A 13,832-nucleotide genomic window follows, 5' to 3' on the forward strand; every position below is an offset into this window, starting at 1 on the left:
ATGATTTCACTTAAAACTCCTTCAACTCCATTAGTTAAGTCCTTTTTATTTTAGGAGGTACTGGATATTGAGCCCTTGTATTGAACCCAGGACCTCGTACATGGGAAGCAGGCGTTCACCCGCTTGAGCCACACCTGCTCCGTTAAGTATATTTTATTGATGACGAAACGTAAATGTAGTAAATGTAGCTGGCGGCGCCCGGGGTCCTGGGTTCATCCGACTCCACAGCCCCTTCCCCTAATTGGCACGACCAGCCGGCTGAGCCAAGAACTACAGGGATCAAGTTGTGTTTTCTGAAAGGAGGAGAAAAATGCCACAGTGGGGAAGTTTCCAGGAAGGGAACAAGATTACGAAAAATATAAAAATAAAAAGAATTAAGAAGCCAGAGACAAGCCCAGTTCAGAGAGAATAACCTGCTGAGGGGGTGGGCGAGGCAGCAGGATGGGAGATGGGCGGGGTGAGTCTGGGAATCTTCAGCAGAAAGTAAGGCTGTCTGGGGTGGACAGGTTTGAAGAACAAGCAGGGGAAAGCAGCAGCCCCACCCTCACGCCGGTGAGGCGCTGAGAGATCAGGAAGGTGCCAGTGTGTGAACTTGTGCTTATTTTTTCCGAAGTCCAAAAATACAGTGAAAAGGAAACACACACAAACAAACCTAACCAGAAATGGGAAAAAGTGGTCACGGCGGCAGCTGAGAAATCTGAGACAGGAATTTCAGGAACTGGCATAACTCAGTGACCTGACTTGGAAATTCCACCCCGTGACGAGGCTTTTGAAATCTGCCGGCTTCCGATCAGAGTTTGGAGTACTTTCCAGCAGCCTGGGCTGGGGCAGAGGGGGTAAGAGGGAAGGAGGGCAGGGCCCCCCACGGAGAGGCAGGCCTGTCACCCCAGGGGCTGCGGGCTGCTCTGTTGCCAGTCTGGCAGGGGCCACGTAAGCAGGGCCCTCCATTTAGCTCTGTCTCAGAGTAATAATAATTACACAGCAATAACCTCCTCCTGAGTGCTCTCCAGATGCCAACAGTCTGGTGAAGTAAGTCTCATTTTCCCAGCTTTACAGATGAGGACAGAGGCGCAGAGAGGTTAAGTAATTTGCCTAGCTCTCTCAGCAGGTAAATGTCAGAGGGGGGCACCTTTTTGAGATCACGGATCCCGTTTGAGGATCTGACGAAAGCCATGTACCCAGTACCCAGGAAAAAGCTTATAATGAACTTCTGCACAACATTTTACAGTTTCAGGGGGTCCAGGAGCCCCTAACCCTATTCCATGGTTAAGAAACTGAATAGTGGGGCAGTGTTGAATTATCTCCCACCCCTGTCCCCAACCTGATAGTCCAATGAATAAATCACCCGTGAGGGCAGGGGGGACGGGGACTTACAGCAATTGCCTGCCACCCCTCCTAGCCTGCTGTCCTGGGACCTGGGGTCTGCCCAGGCTGGGCACTCTGAAGTGAGGTGGGCACAGGGTGGCAGGTGGGAGGGGGCGGCCTGGGGAGCTATAAGGGACTCTGTGGGAAGCCAGCGTTGTGCTATATTGGAGGATGACGCTTTTCCCTCACCCCCTCAGGGTATCCTTTTCGGGTTGAGATTTGGAACTGCCCAGCCTGGAAGAGATGAAGGCCTCCTCCCTTAATTAAATGCCCAGGAGTTGCTATGGAAACCGGAGCTTCCAAATCCTGGCCAGACAATGGGGAGAGGAGCTGTCTCCCGCCCAGACGCGGGAAGCTCCGGGGGCCTCGCGGGGGACAGGAACGGGGGGCCGGAGGGTGAGAATGAAAGGGGTGCCAGCCGAGGAGCCCGGCCTCCCCTCCTGCTGGAACTGTGGGAACCGGCCTCTCAGAACCAAGGGGGTCCATCCGAGACCGGGGCCAGCCTCCCAGATGGGGAAGGGCCTGGGGGCGGGGCGGCGCGGCCAGGCGCTGCCCAGGCCCCAGCAGCTCCTTTGTTCCCAGGGGAGAGAGCCAGCGAAGTTGGCAAACAAAGGCAAGAGGCCCGAGGGCAGACGCGGGCGTCAGGCCTGAGTGACGTGCACACACAGCCGCCCCGGGCCACGAGGGCTCGCAGAAACCGCGGCCCCTGAAAGGCCGGTCTTCGGGACTCTCAGACCCCTCCTCCTGTGTCCCCCTAACCCGCCTCTGGGGCCCCCTTGAGGTCGCCATCCTGTCTTTGTTTAGGGAAGGCAGAGGGCAATCCTCCCTTGAACAAGCTCAGGCTCGGGCGATGGGAAAGTGGCCCCTGCTCAGGAGCTTCTGCCAGTCAAAGTTCCAGCTACCCAACCCACCCCCCCTTGGAAAACAGGGCAGCACCCACCCATCCCGGAGCACCCACCCTGCGCCGGCCCCGTGCCCAAGGCGATAAAACAGGCTCTCGTCCAATGCCCCAACAAGACCGCGCAGTCGAAATTAGGGTCTTCTAGGAAAAGGAGGGGTGTGAGGCTGAGTCAGATAGGTCAGGTTGGGGCTCGCAGTCTGAAAGGGGCAGATTTTGTGTCATCTACGTATCTTTTAAAAATAAATGAAAAAGATACTAAAAAAGAGAAGAAAAGAAAGGGGCAGAGCTGGGACTTGATTCCAAATTCATCCAGTTCTAAAGCCTGGGTGCCTTACTAACTTTTCCCACCTTTGCTTCAAAAACTTCTCGGAAATTTTTGTAAGTAAACCCACTCTGTTCTTATCCCTTCACTCTCCCACTCAGTGTTACTCAAATACTTCCATAGAAGCAGTTCCCACTTTATAAGCTGGTTATTTAAAAAGGTTTATATAATAACTCGGCTGTTTGGAACCCAAACATATTTTTTCCTGGGGAAAAGGTGTTAAATGGATCTAGAAAGGCCACTTGACCCAGAATGCAGCTGACAATGGTACATCTAGTTCAGGAATAGCCTGGAGCCCCAGCCATCATCAGTAACATTGTTTTCCTGGAGAACTACATGCCCAGCTACAGGTCACTTTCTCCTCCCTCTTCTCTCTCATCCTGTTGGACCTGTACTCCAGTTGCTACAGTGCATGGAGGGATAATAATTCATAAATCAGGCTACATCCTGCGGACTGACCAAAGGTAGTGTTTCTTTAGAATGGGGTCCAGGATAAAGAAAGAGCCAAGCCTTCCAGAGCTGAAGGAACTGTTTAGATGGAGAAAAGAAGGTTTGAGAGTGGAGGGAGAAAGCAAGATGGCTGCTCGCAACCACAGAGGGCTGCAGAGGGCCAGGCTAGGATCAAGAAAAAGGGACAGGGCATCAGATTTTTTTTAATTTCAATTTTAAAACAATCGCTGTTATTAATTGACCAGATTATAAAGATAATCACGGTTGTACCTTAGTTCATCCTTCTATAAGCCTATTGGTCTGGTCTTCCCTGTTGCCAGCATCTCGCCCTTCTACAAAATGGGAGACCTTCTTCCTTCCCCTCCAGGAGAAGATTATTTGAAGGGCCAAAGGAAGTTGTTGGCTTCTTTGAAGCATTTCCCAACAGTATAGATCTCATGAATCAGCTCCTCTGTGTAGATGATACCATGGTTACCAAGAGGTCGTGCAATCAAAGAATTATCTGTCAAGGCAACCCACTTTTTATTGATTTTGCCATAACCGTGCTTATAGATCAGTTCAGTCACAAGCTTCAGGTTCGGGTACCCCCATGCAATACAGGGTACCACAATTTCCAGCGTGTTCACCGAGGCCTTGTTGAGTTTACCAAAGGTGTCATTGAAGATCTGGCAAAGGTGAAGAAGTTGCAACACTTTTCAGGTCTTTGGGCTCACACCACCATCGATACCTCTGATCCTGATGACAAATGCCAGTCTGGGTTCTGCAGGTACGTAGAAGTTGCCAGTACTGCTTTCCATTCCGGCCATTAGAATCTCAGTTCTCTACATCTGCCTATATTCCTTGATAGTGCTTAGTTTTTTCATCGATAAGCTTCCTCCTGGCCTTTTGAAGCACCTCTGGGCAAACTTCCTTCTCAAGCGCTTGATCTTCAGTTTGGCAAAATTCCTTTGCTTTTTGTTAAGTGTTCTGGCACAGCAGGAAACTACTTCTTCTCTTTGACATCCTCCATGGTTCCAGCCAGAAAAGAGACAGTTATTTCTTTGATAGAGAAGAACTTTCTAACTATGAAATCTCTTTGAAAATGGAATGGGCTTCTTGGTAAGGTGGTGAGTGTCTGCTCCCGGGAGGAGTATTCAAGGAGAAGGTAGGTGACCACCTATTGGGCATATGGTAGAGGGAAAGGAGCAGTGGACCGGTCGACCTCTGTGATCCCACTAAATTCATGTGCCCATTTAGCAAAATTTTATAGAATACCTATATATGCCCAGAACTTTGCTGGGGACAAGGTTTCCAGTGGAGAATAAGACAGGGTTCCCACCCTCATGGAGTTTACAGTCTAGTGAGAGAACAGACTAAATAAATGAACAAACAACTGGATATGCCATTTCAAAATATTATTGAGGTTATGAAGGAAAATAGTAGGGTACAAGGAAGGAATAGCAGCAGGGATCAAATTAAGAGATGGGTTTTCAAAAGGCCTCTCTGAGGAACTGACATTGATGCTAAGATCTGTTGGATGAGTAAGCCCAGAAAAATGTAGGGTGTGCTTGAGAGAGGAATACAAGAAGATCTCTCCAGCCATCCCTTAACCTGATCTCCTAACTAGCTGCCTCTCTCCAGAGTTGGGTCCCTAGGCCTTGGAATCTGGCTGCTCTCCCCATTTGCAAGGCCATACCATTGGCTGCAGCTCCTCCTACTTCCCTGGGGCCACGCACGTAGCAGGAGTTCTCTGTACCTAATCAGCGTCCTGGGAGGTAGAGTGGTAGAACTTTCATCTTTCTTGTGTAGGAGACCCAGGTTCAATGCCCTTGCAACTACCTTACACCTCAAGAGGCAGCACAGGAAAGCAGATATGGCTCAAGCAGTTGGGTGCCCACCTATCACGTGAGGTCCCGGGTTCAGTTCCCCGTGCCTCCTAAAGAAGACAAGCAAGACAGCAAGCTGACACAGAGAGCTGAGGCAACAGGATGACGCAACAAAGAGACACAACAAGGAAACACAGTGAGAGACACAACAAATAGGAGTGGAGAGGGCTTAAGCCATTGGGGCACCTCCTTCCCACATGGGAGGTCTCTGGTTCGGTTCCCAGTGCCTCCTTAAAAGAAGGCAAGCACACAACGAAAAAACGCAGAGAGCAGAGAGCAAGTGCAAAACAATGGCAGTGTGTGTGTGTGAGAAATAAGTAAATAAAATAAATCTTTAAAAAAGAAAAAAAAAGAGTCAGCACGGCTTAGTGGTGAAGACCACAGACTCTGGCCAGACTGCCTGGGTTCAGATGGTGGCTCTGTCACCTGTTTGCAGTTACTGAGCTGCTCTGTGGCTCGGTTCCTACAAGTATAAAATGAGAATGATGATCACGCCTCTCTCCTAGGAGTTATGAGTTCATCTCTCTTTAAGTGTTTGGGACAGTACCTGGCATATAGTAAGTACCCTCTGAGTGTTAAACAAAGTAAATCATTGACAGCAAATCACGGCAACATCTGCTTTCCCGTCTCAAGCACCCTATTCCCTGGCCACACCCTCCAGTTGCGCCTCTTCCTCCCCTGTGCTATCACTTCTTTTCCTCCCCTCACTCCCCTGCTCCCAGCACGGTGCTTTGTGGAGTGGAGAAGGCTTAGGGAGAAGCAGCACACATTTGCACATTTGCACATTTGCGTCAGCTCTGCTGAGACCACCCCATATTCTCCCAGACTGGAGCCCGGGGCCTCGCCTGCTGCTGCCCTCTCTCCCACACCTCTTCGGCACTTAAACCAGGAGGCAGAGCCGAGCTCAGCCCAGCCCAGCCCTCCTCGCCCCTGGAATAAATGATGTTCCTCGTGGAAGGCTGCAGCCAAGCCACAGGGCCCTCGTGATCCCCCACCAAGGCTCCAGCTGTTTCCAGAGGCTGCGAGTATCCTGACCACACTGAATGCATCGCTGACCCATCCTGCTCCTGGAGCTTCGCTAACTGGACTCCCGGCTTGATGGCGAGACTGAATTGACCACTTCGCCCTCTTGCACACGCACCACCCTGCACGTATTCCCAGTGGAGACCTTACAATTCCGCATCATAACCACCGGCTTCTTCGTCCGTGACCTTGAAGGCAGCAGCCGGCTCCCTGTGCCCTGTTGCCCCGCAGGGCCTACATCTGGCACCCACCCCACAGCCTCATCCCTCAGTCCTCTTTGGCGTCTCTGAGCCAGGAACACCGACCTGCTGTCAGCTTTTCAGGTTTGCTCTTCTGTCTCCTCAGGGCGTTTAGGGTTCCTTCGCTGGTCCTTGCCTGGCCAGCTCCTGCTCCTGCATCAGGTCTCGGCTGACTCATCACTTCCTCCTTCAGGCCCCTGGTCTAGGTGGTGGCCCTGTCTGGGGGATCTCAGCACCTGCATTCCCCCCCTCTACTTGAAGCATCTCACCCCCACCCCCAATGGTCCCCTCATCTGTTTGCTCATTGTTTTTGCTACTCACTGTTTGTGCTCATTGTCTGCCTTTTCTTTTTCTCATTGTCTGCTCATTGTCTGTTTTTTTCTTTAGGAGGCACCAGAAATTGAACCCAGGACCTCCCATGTGGGAGGCAGGCACTCAACTGCTTGAGCCACATCCGCCCCCCCAGAGCATCTCTTTACTTGTCTTTGTCCCTTTCCTGTCTGCGTAAGCTCAGGCAGGGCAAGGACCGTATTCATCTAATTCACTATTGTATCCCCAGTGCCCAGCACAGGGCCTAGCCCATAATAGGCCAGGGTTTTAAACCCTGGGGTCCATGGATGGGCTTCCAGGGGTTCATGAAGCTTCCACAATCACGTAGAAATGTTTGCAGGTTTGCAGTTCATTCTTTCCGGGAGAAAGTCTGTATTTTTTATCATAATCTCAAAAGATATGTGACACGCTCCCCACCCCAAAAAAGACTAAGAGCCACCGTGTGCTTTCAGTAAATACTTAGTTTTGATTAGATGCTTCCATTCATGAATATAATAGCCGATACTCAATGAACAGTTACTACATGAATGAATAAGCCTCCCCATCAGGGTTAGGCTTGGATGTGTTTTGTTTTGTTTTTTCCAATGGGCCAAGAAAAATGTCAGAAGAAATCTTTGCCAGTAAAAGTCAAAGTGCCCCTTGTCTCAGCCCCTGACTCTGTGGCCCTAAATAGCCATCCTCCCAGGGGGACCAGCTTAAGACTAAAACTTCACAGGCTCACAACCCCTTCCGGAACCCATCTCCTGTCCTGAAATCCACCTACTGCCCCTTTGCAGCCTGTCTGCTGAAAATAATCCTGGCGAAGGCAGGGGGTGGTGTGGGAGCAGCGGAGGAAGTGCTCCAGGAGCTCTTAGCGAGGGAGACGCTGCCCCCTGCTGGCGGCTCAGCTCCTCTTCAGCACCCGGCTGGGTGGCTTGGAAAATGAGGTCAGAGCTGGAAGAAAGGAGGGGCGCAAGGCAGAGGGGCCAGGGCAGCGGGTGGCCCCCAGTGGGCAGTCTTCCCATCAGTGATTAGGCTTTGTCTTCAAACAAGTCAGGGGCGGTGGTTTCTGCTCTGGAGCTTCCTTAGGGCTCCTATGTTCTACCCGCTTCCAAATTAGGAGTTTGGGGAGGGCAGGGGGCACGGGGTGGTGGTGGAGGGTCTCCTGGAGCTCGGAGGTGGTCCGGTCACGCGGCCTTGGCTCTCTCATCAATCTGTTTTCCCAGAGCCTGGCTACCGCCGGCACCTTTGGATCCTGAGCCAATTCTCTGCCTCGCCTACACTTGCGTGTGGTGTGCCAGCCTCCCTGTATCACCATGGAAACAGGAGCCTCTGCATCCATCCCAGAGCTGATTTATGGAGCTATGAGAAGAATCTGGATTTCAGAGTGGAGCTGCAGAGAGAAAGAGGAAGGGCAAAAGGGAGAAGGTTCCATGGAAATTATGGAGAGAGAGAGAAGTCAGGATGGAGGAGGGACGGCTTTATAAGGGTTACTGGAAGCTTGTCAAGACGGTCACCTCCTTGGCAGGCCACAGGGGCGGTCCTGTCATCCCCGGTCAGCCCACCCTGACCAACCCCTGCCCGTGGGCTGCCGTTTAGTAGCTGTGTCACCTGGAGGAGTTAGTCTCTCTAAGCAGCCTTTTTCTCACCTGTAAACTAAAAATAGTAACAGCACTTACTTCACAGAGTTCTTGTAAGAATCCAGTGAGGTAATGCACAGTGAGTGCTTCGCACATAGTGAGTGCTCAAAAATGTAGTTATTTCCGCACCTGCTTATGTTTCTGTATTTGTTATTTCTGTCTCCGCAGCTGAATTGCCAGCCCTTCTATAATAATACCTTAATAATGCCTCACAATTTTCAAAGTGCTTTCACGCACGTTCTCTCATTTGTCCCACTCCAATTCTGAGAACTAGACAGGGAAGAGAAATTACTCTTCCCACTTTGCAGGGAAGGATGCAGATGCAGAGTTGAAGCTTGTCCAAGTCCCAGCTCTGGGCTGGTGCTGTAACTCGGGGTGCTGTAGCACCAAGGTGCATCACCCTCTTCACTCGTCTCCCTTCTGCTCGTCCCATGCCCAGCACGGTGCCACGGCCAGCGCCTCACTGCTCACTGGCGCTCATCCCCTGCTGCAGGAGTCTCAGGGGACAGCTAATCCTGAAGTGTGGGCGTTCAGGTTTGACCATGAAGGAAGCAGAAAACTCTTAACTGAATCTGTCATTTAAAACATTCCCACAAAAGGGGACTGACTGCTAATGGTTTGGGCTTTCTTTTGGGGATAGGAAATATCTTAAAATCAATTGTGGTGATGGCTGCACAACTCTGTGAATATACAAAAACAAACTAACAAAAAAACCCACACTGAATTGTACACTTTAAATGAGTGGATTGTACAATGTCTAAATAAAGCTGTGAAAAATAAAATTCCAGACCTAGATGTCGCACCAGTGAATTCTACCAAATATTTAAGGAAGAAATAATGCCAACTGTCACAAATTCTTCCAAATAATAGAAAGAAAAGGTAGTCTCTCAAACTGATTATGCAAGCATAACCTTGATACCAAACCTGACAAAGACATTGCAAGAAAGGAAAATTAAACCCATGGTCACAGATGCAAAAGGCTTATATGAGATATAAGCAAATAGTATCTAGAAATATATAAAAAAGATAATTTATCATGACTATGTTCACCTTACTCAGAAAAGGAAATGAAGGAGCGGGTATAGCTCAGTGGTTGAGCGCCTGCTACTTCCCATGTATGAGGTCCCCTGGGTTCGATTCATGCCACCTCCTAAAAAAAAAAAAGGATATTTTAATATTTGAAAATCAACCAATGTAATTCACTATGTTAACCAGGCACGATCAAATGATTTTGGCCACATGTACGGACACTTGATTTATGACAAAAGAAGCAGTGCAGAGCAATAGATGCAGAAGGCATTTGGTAAAATGCAACATCCATTCATGATTTAAAACAATCAAATCTCCTAGTAAACTAAGGAATAAAAGAAAACTTTCTTAATTTCATAAAGAGGAACTTCATAATACCTATAAACAAACATCATACTCAATGGTGAAATGTTGAAGGTTTTCCCCTTGAAATCAGCAACAAAATGCCTACTGTCATTTTTCTAGTCAATATTGTTTAGAGGTTCTGACCAGTACAGGAAGGCAAGAAAAAGGAATAAAAGATTTGAAGATCAAAAAAGAAGAAGTAAACCAGTCATTATTCACAGGTGATATAATTGTGATATAGGAAATCTACAAAAATCTATAAATAAACTAAAGGGCTTATTAATGAGTTTAGCATTATTGCAGAATACAAGATCGATTTACAATAACCAATTTTATTCCTATATGTCAGCAACAAACAGGAAAAGATGTTTACATTAAAAGATGTTTACATTTGAATAAAAAATATCAAATACCAAAGAATATCTCCAACAAAATATGTTCAAAATATCTACACAGCAAACTGTGTAATAATATTAAGAGAAATTATAGAAGTCCCAAATAAATAGAGCAATATATCATGTTCATGAATTGGAAGACTCAATATTGTAAAATTGGCAATTCTCCCCCAACTTATCTAGAGATTGACTGCAATCCCCACATAAAGCTCCAAACGGTTTTTTATGGAAACTGACAAGCTGATTTATAAATTTATATAGAAACACAAAGGGCCAAGAATAACCAACCCACCCTTCAAGAAGAACAAGATGTGGGAAGCATATTTGGCCCAACGGATAGGGCATCCGCCTACCACATGGGAGGTCCGAGGTCCAAACCCCGGGCCTCCTTGACCCGTGTGGAGCTGGCCCATGCACAGTGCTGATGCGCGCAAGAAGTGCTGAGCCACACAGGGGTGTCCCCCGCATAGGGGAGCCCCACGCGCAAGGAGCGCACCCCGTAAGGAGAGCCGCCCAGCGCGAAAGAAAGTGCAGCCTGCCCAGGAGTGGCTCCGCACACACGGAGAGCTGACACAACAAGATGACGCAGCAAAAAAAGACAGATTCCAGGTGCTGCTGACAAGAATACAAGCGGACACAGAAGGACACACAGCGAATGGACATAGAGAGCAGACAACTAGGGTGGGAAAGGGGAGAGAAATAAATAAAAATAAATCTTAAAAAAAAAAGAAGAACAAAATGTGAGTTCTTGCTCTGGCACCTACCGAGACTTAGAATAAAGCTATAATAATTAAGACAGCATGGTACTAGTATAAGGAGAAACAAATAGGCTTGAGGAATAGAAGAGAGAACCCAAACCCAAACACATATGGACACTTGGTTTATGACAAAGGGGACAGTGCAGAACAGTGAGGAAGTATCACTGATGCATATACAAAATCACAATATACAAAAATCAACTCCAGGTGACTTATAGATATAACTGTAAAAGGCAGAACAGTAAAGCTTCTGGAAACAAGGTAGTAACAAATCCTCATGGCCTTAGGCTAGGGAAAGACCTCTTAAACAGTCCACAATAATAATAATAATAAACGTAGGAAAGCTGATGTGGCTCAAGCAATTGGGCTTCCGCCTACCACACGAGAGGTCCTGGGTTCGGTTTCCAGTTCCTCCTAAAGAAAAGACAAGCAGACACAGAGAACACACAACAAATGGACACAAAGAGCAGACAGTGACCACAAACAATGAGGCAGGGGCAGGGGGAGAATAAATAAATTTTTTTAAAAAAGAAAGTGAAAAGGATGAATATTAAGGTATGTGAACTAAATCTCAATTTAGAAAAAAGAAATTTAACAGGTAAGCTGTAGACTTGGAGAAGACATTTGGAAAACATGCAGTTAATAAAGGACTTAAACCCAGAATTTACATTGAACTACTATGAATCAATAAGAAAAACACAGATGATCTAACATAAAAATGGGCAAGAAACGTGAATAGACACACCACAAAAGAAGATATCTGAATGGCAAATAAGCTTTGGAAAAGGTGCTTGACTTCATTAATCATCAGGGAAATACTCGACAGAAACACTCAAATTAAAAAAGACCAAAAATATCAAGTGTTGAGGCGGTTGTGGTGCAGCAAGAACTCTCATACACTGCTGGTGGGAGTGTAAATTGCTACAACCACTTTGGAAAACACCTCCGTCTTTTCTGATAAGGTTTATTATGTGCATACCCTATGAAACAACACCTGCGCACACCCATAGAAATGGATGTATTTGTGGCCCCAAGGAACATGTCCAAAAATATTCATTTTAGCATTATTCGTAAAGGCCCGAACTGCAAACAACCTGAGTGTCCACTGACAGTAGTTGAATAAATATTGTGGTATATTTGTGCAACAGAATTATACACAGTAATGAAAACGATAGACAAATCTTCCAAACATAATGTTGAGCTAAAGAAGCAATAGGCCAGGGAAGCGGACTTGGCCCAGTGGTTAGGGCGTCCGTCTACCACATGGGAGGTCCGTGGTTCAAGGCCCGGGCCTCCTTGACCCGTGTGCAGCTGGCCCATGCGCAGTGCTGATGCACGCAAGAAGTGCCGCTCCACGCAGGGTGTCCCCCGCATAGGGGAGCCCCACGCGCAAGGAGTGCACCCATAGGGAGAGCCGCCCAGCGCGAAGGAGGGAGCAGCCTGCCCAGGAATGGCGCCGCCCACACTTCCCGTGCTGCTGACGACAACAGAAGCGGACAAAGAAACAAAGAAACAAGATGCAGCAAAAAGACACAGAAAACAGACAACCAGGGGAGGGGAGGGGAATTAAATAAATAAAAATAAATCTTAAAAAAAAAAAAAAAAAAAGAAGCAATAGGCCAATGAAACATTCTTATGATTTCATTTATATGCAGTTGCCCCAAATAGGGAATACTGAATTACAGTTTTCAGGGAAGCAAGCTTGGCAAGAAAATGACTACCACAGCAGGTTCTCTTCTGGGGTCGGGGGCAGCTAACAGTGATTGGGAGGAGGCACGAAGGGGCTTCTGCAGGGCCGGGAATAGTCCCTGTAGTGGGTACGCAAGTGTAATTAGTGAGATAGAAATTGAGCTAAATTGTTTAAGTTTTCTGTTTGAGCATTAGATTTCACATTTAAAAACTTTATTGACGCATTTTTGTCTATCATATAGTTCACCCTTTTCAGGTATACAACTCAGTGGTTTTTAGCATATTCATAGAGTTATGCAACAAATACTATGTAATTTGAACACATTTTTGTCAATACGAAAAGAAACTCCATACTCAGTAACCTTCGCTTCTCAGCTCCTAGCAACCACTAATTGACTGGCTTCCATGGATCTGCCTGTTTTGGACATTTTGTATAAATGGAATCTTATAATATGTGGCCTTTTGTCACTGGCTTGTTTCACTGAACTTAATGATTTTGAGGTTCATCCATATCATAGAATGTATCCATAATTCATTCCTTTTTATTGCTTTATAGTATTCTATTTTATCGTTATGCCACATTGTGTCTACCTATCATCTATTTATGATCGTTAAAAGTTTTTGCAATTGGGCTACTATGAATTATATGGTTAAGAACATCAGTGATGGGAAACGGACTTTGGCCCAGTGGTTAGGGCGGCCGTCTACCACATGGGAGGTCCGCGGTCCAAACCCCGGGCCTCCTTGACCCGTGTGGAGCTGGCCATGCGCAGCGCTGATGCGCGCAAGGAGTGCAGTGCCACGCAAGGGTGTCCCCCGCGTGGGGGAGCCCCACGCGCAAGGAGTGCGCCCGTGAGGAGAGCCGCCCAGCGTGAAAAGAAAGAGCAGCCTGCCCAGGAATGGCGCCGCCCACACTTCCGTGCCGCTGACGACAACAGAAGCCGACAAAGAAACAAGACGCAGCAAACAGACACCAAGAACAGACAACCAGGGGAGGGGGGGGGAAATTAAATAAATAAATAAAATCTTTAAAAAAAATAAAATAAATAAGAACATCAGTGATGTGGAAGGAGTGGGGGGTGTGGGGAGTGGGCTATATGGGAACCTCATACTTTTTAATGTAACATTTTGTGTGATCTGTCTCTTTTTTTAAAAAAAGAAGCCATAAAAAAAAAAAAGGAACATTTGTGTGCAAATCTTTCTGTGGATATATGTTTTCATTTCTCTTAGGTAAATACCAAAATACCTAAGAGGGGAATTTCTGAATCATATGGTAAATTTGTATTTAACATTTTAAGAAACTGCCCAACTGTTCCAGAGCCGCCGTGCCCTTTTACATTCCTGTCACCAATGTATGAGGGTTCCCGTTTCTCCTCATTCTCTCCAATAATTATTATCTGTATTATTTTAACGACTTTTTGTTGTTGTTGTTAAGGGAGTACTGAGCTACATCCGTTCCGTGTTTATGGCCATTCTAATAATTTAAATTAGGAGGGGAAAAA

General features: G+C 47.2%; 1 pseudogene; it reads right to left on the bottom strand.

Annotated features, from left to right (window-relative positions):
* Nucleotides 1-3,314: 3,314 nt before the first annotated feature.
* Nucleotides 3,315-4,047, bottom strand: LOC101443393 (large ribosomal subunit protein uL30 pseudogene; annotated as a pseudogene).
* Nucleotides 4,048-13,832: the final 9,785 nt, after the last annotated feature.

The sequence above is a fragment of the Dasypus novemcinctus genome, chromosome 12, assembly GCF_030445035.2.
Source record: "Dasypus novemcinctus isolate mDasNov1 chromosome 12, mDasNov1.1.hap2, whole genome shotgun sequence".
NCBI lineage: Eukaryota > Metazoa > Chordata > Mammalia > Cingulata > Dasypodidae > Dasypus > Dasypus novemcinctus.